Here is a 4,990-nt window from a genome sequence, read left to right on the forward strand (position 1 = left end):
TTCCCCTTTCAGATATAAAGGCAGCTACTGCAGAACACCAAACTCCCGAATTGAATATAAGTGAATGCACCAAACTCCTGAACTGCATACAAGGGAATAAGGTAGCACTCCAAACTCCCGAACCAGAACCTCACGAATAGCTGCTAGCAGACGAACAGGAAAAGCTCCCAAGCGGCAATCAGTCTCTAACAGCATACAGTGAATCCCCCCAAGAACGAGACAAGACTCAGTGTTGAGGGTCAAGCAGTGGACTGTTTATTCAGGGCTACATGCCCGGTATTTATGCAGGTCTCCCACCTGGTGGACACTCTCCTACGGGACCAGATGGGAGACTGTAACACAGACAGACATGTATCATTTTAGGACATACAGTCACAATACTTTCCCACAATGCATCATGGCTTCCTCTCCTCTGCCCTGGAGATAATTGAGAAGTAATTAAATTATCTCCCAGGACAGAGGCAAACTCCATTATACACGTGGGGACACAAAGACAGTAAAACACCATAAAATACACAAAGTCACATTTTATACATAAAACACAGACATGTCACATATCCCCAGATAGCTAGGATCTGAGCGCACAAAACTACCGAATAGCGCTCAGATCCTATACACACAGTTCAATTGCCATGGAGTCAAAGTCTTTAATTACACAAATTGGCTCCATGGCTGTGCTATCTGGGTTTACACATTCACATATACAAACTACCGAATTAACATGTATTCGGTTAAATCTGCACGTATAAGAACCAGGGGGCTGGAGGCTCAGCGGTGCCTGCACGTAAAAGTGTCCGCTTTTAGTGCACTGATTCTGGGCTGAGCACCGCTGGCCATCCGGGGAGCTCCATAATACCACCACCTAGCGACCGCTAAGTGTAACCGTGGCCACCCAGTAACAATCAATTAAGCTGCGGTTAACCGCAGCTTCAGGGAGGTAAATTGGCTGCATACTCCAGCTCCCAGGTGGTCGCTCCTTCGGCAGTTTGTTCGGTAGATAAAATCTACCAAACACCCTGGCAGAAAGGCACGAATAAGCCTTTCTGCAGGGAAAATAAGTCTTTTAAAGTCTGGTCCATAGTCCAAAGGCAGCAGGCAGGCAACCAGGCTTCTCCAATGCAATGTGGCGAGATTGCTCTCGTCACACATGCAAACACACATTGCTTCTCTTACACACACACAGAAAGACAATGCATCTCTTAAACACACTCAACGCACCCTTACAGACACACACACTTCATCCCTCACACACAAACATGCAAACACACATTGCTTCTCTTACACACACACAGAAACACAATGCATCTCTTAAACACACTCAACGCACCACTTACAGACACACACACTGCATCCCTTACATACACAGAAACACACTTTGCATTAGACATGTGCAATTTGTTTCGGTCCGAATATGAGAGATCCTGTTCTACACCAGACCAGTGGAGCCAGACTGCAGCCAGAGCCCATAACCATCCTCATCTGGTTGTAAGTAGGCAATCTAGTATATTACTAGGCAATCTAGTAATTTACCTCACATTAAAGGGACACTTTAGTCCCCAGAACCACTGCAGCTTAATGAAGTGGTTCTGGTGTCTATAGTTTGTCCCTGCAGGCTTTTTAATGTAAACACACACTGCAGCACTGGAGTTAGTTCATATGGCAGATCATATGGGTAGGGCATTGTGATGTCACTGGGGGGGTGGCAAATCTTTCTTTTGCCTAGGGCGGCAAAAATCCTTGCACCGGCCCTGGGTTCGATATATTTACTTACCTGCAGCTGTAGCTTGAAATATGTGGGTAAAATCTTTGACCCATTCAAGGAAAAAATAAAGGAGTATGTGAGATCTCCCAAAAATCGAGTTAAGACACCCATCCCCAGACATCTAAAAGAGTGCCATGGGGGGGAATCAAAAGATCTAAGATTCTGCGGCTTTGAACTAGTTAAAGGGACACTATAGTCACCAGAACAACTACATCTTATCAAATTTGTTCTGGTGAGTAGAATCATTACCTTCAGGCTTTTTGCTGTAAACACTGTCTTTTCAGAGAAAATGCAGTGTTTACATTACAGTCTAGTGATAACTTCACTGGCCACTCCTCAGATGGCTGTTAGAGATGCTTCCTGGGTCATGGCTGCGTAAAATGCATCCAAACATTCAGTATCTCCTCCCTCTGCATGCAGACACTGAACTTTCCTCATAGAGATTAATTGATTCAATTCATCTCTATGAGGAGATGCTGATTGGCCAGGGCTGTGTTTGAATCATGCTGGCTCTGCCCCTGATCTGCCTCCTTGTCAGTCTCAGTCAATCCTATGGGGAAGCATTGTGATTGGATCAGGCCACCACTTCTGCTGATGTCAGCAGACAGGTTTTGACTATTGACTATTCTGAGTCAAACAGCATGCAGAGCTACAGCTTCAGGCTTGAATAAAAGTAAGATATTTTTAGACCTCCAAGCAGTACAGACGTGGGCACCACGAGCTCTCGCCTGCCGGGCCGAATTTGGGTCAAACTCAACGGCTACACTGACCGCAGACTCACCGGGTTGTGCTACCCATGCTGGGAATGCACTGCGGAACCGAAGGACACCCCTCTGAAACCCGTCGAGGCCGGGAAACCGAAACGCCGAGTGCGGCCTACTAAAGTTGGAGCCGGGGAGAGACGGCCGCTCACCCCGACGCCAGACACACCAAGCGTCTCTACAGGTCTCCTACCCCCCCCCCCCCCTCTGGACCGGTGGGGGTTATCCCGGTCCCCACTGGGGGAACAGACTGTGGCATCAATCACCACCCCAGCTATCTGAACGCAGCAGGCGACACGAGGCACTCCAACCTCACAAAATGGCGGAGGCCATACCGCAGTCACGGCACACTCCCGCACAGGCATGTGAGCTGTTCCCAGACATTCTTGAAGCCAGGCTGAACGCTCTATTCCAGGCATTTTGGGACAAACTGCAGACCCGTGCCACTGCTGACCAACCCAGCCGGTGTACAGAGCAGGAAGCGGGTGATTCCCCTCCGGGTATCACACTCCGCATAGCGCCTCATCGCACCAGTGACCGCCCGCCCGGGCTGATAGCCAACAGAGGCCTGGCCTCGAGACATCGACCACACAGGGAGAAGAACGCACGCCGCAGGCGGCGGATGTCACCGCGATTCTCTACCTGCCCCTTAAGGGGCCGGGACCGGGCCGCACTCAGGTACCGAGTCCGTGGACAGAAGGTGACGGCTACCACAACAGCCTGGGGCTGGAGGATAGTCCCCCGCACCCGTTGCCCTCCGGTTGTACCCTACGACCGCTATCTGCAGCTAACGACCCGCCAAACTGCCCACTCTCCCAAGCTGACAACGACCCGAAGCACAGTCTCTCTGCAACAGCCAAGCAAGCGGAATGCCGCCCGCCATGACCGCGGTCCCCTACAACCCCCCATGCAACCACAGCAAGGCACAGACCTGATCCACATGAACACCGGGGACGAAAGAGCAACGACATTTCCCCATCTGCAGATCTGGAGCTGGAAGAGAGCCATGAAACGGCACACTGCCGTAGATAATCAATGGGACTCACCTACACTTGTATCGCCCCTGCCGTTATTGGGGATCGGATGACTGGGCACCTGAAACCTCACCCAGAGCTTCTGGTACCTCACTGAAGACACCGAGCGAAGGGACATGCCAGATAAGAGACTCCCCATTTTTTGTTGAGGACATACTAGCTTAGCTTTGTTCAGTTTGTAGCCTATAATTTTTGACCCTACAGGTCCCGCAATTTGCTGTGCCTGGGCCTATACCCAGTGGTATACTGTTTCCACTGCCTACATGACTTCATGTTTAGCTAGCCTGCCTACACACAGCCACAAATGTCTAGCACTTTTCAGCCTGATGTCAATAGCCTCACGAAAAGTCTTCGGATTATACCCAGTGGCTTTAATACGTGAATCTAGCACATTTTGGATAAGCAGCCTGTTTACATGACACGTATACTATCACTAGTTCATGCAACCGCACTAGCCTGTTTTTGTTTATAGCATGTTATAACTTTGCACGCAGCTAATCGCTTATTGTGGTAGCGTGTTCCTACTATTTGAATTGAAATTTACACAACAGGGAAATATTGAACCTGCACATTTATTTTATACTAAGCTTGCGCACTTAATCGCTTACAACTAGTTAATGTTAAACGACTTAAACTGAATATTGACTAAACCTGATTACAAAAGCAACGTTAAACCATATTATAAAAAAAAAAGAGATACAAATACTAAGGAAATGTTAGATACCATTGTTATTGAACCCTATACTGTATTCTAAATGCACATTTCCCTCTCTCTATTTTGTATCCCATCTAATGTGCCTCAATAAAATACAGATTGACAAAAAAAAAAAAGTAAGATATTTTTAGGGAGGCATGAGGGGCCCAGGGGGACTAGATGGTGGTTTTAACACTGCAGGGTCAGGAATACATGTTTGTGTTCCTGGCCCTATAGTGATCCTTTAAATGAGAACAGAGACAAGGTGACTTTGACAAAGTTCTAAGACAAAGGGAGTGCAGATAGATATACAAATTAAAAACCCTCCAACCTTTAGGGTTAAATGGGGGTTTCTCATTTTCCCCTTTTATTTAATTCAACCTTGTAGCTCTTTAATCCGCCTTCTATAATATATTTAATACACATTGGATTCTGATCTTTATCATTTATGTGGTAATATGACATTATACTGATGCATCTAATAATCCCTGCTACCTTTTGTTTGCAACCATTTGAAACTAAACTTTTTTCACTATCCCACTTTTGCATGATACATGAATCATGAATCCTTTCAGTTTTTGGCTATTCAAATTTTTTGGCTGCTCATCTAATGGTTTAATCATCTCTTAATAGTCACATACATTTATACATCTTGAGCCTTGCCTGATTGGTTACTTGCAAGGCTCAAGATTTACCTATCAGAGCACTCTTATTGGTTGGCTTAAACTAACCAATTAGA

The sequence above is a fragment of the Pelobates fuscus genome, chromosome 1 (assembly GCF_036172605.1).
Source record: "Pelobates fuscus isolate aPelFus1 chromosome 1, aPelFus1.pri, whole genome shotgun sequence".
Lineage (NCBI taxonomy): Eukaryota > Metazoa > Chordata > Amphibia > Anura > Pelobatidae > Pelobates > Pelobates fuscus.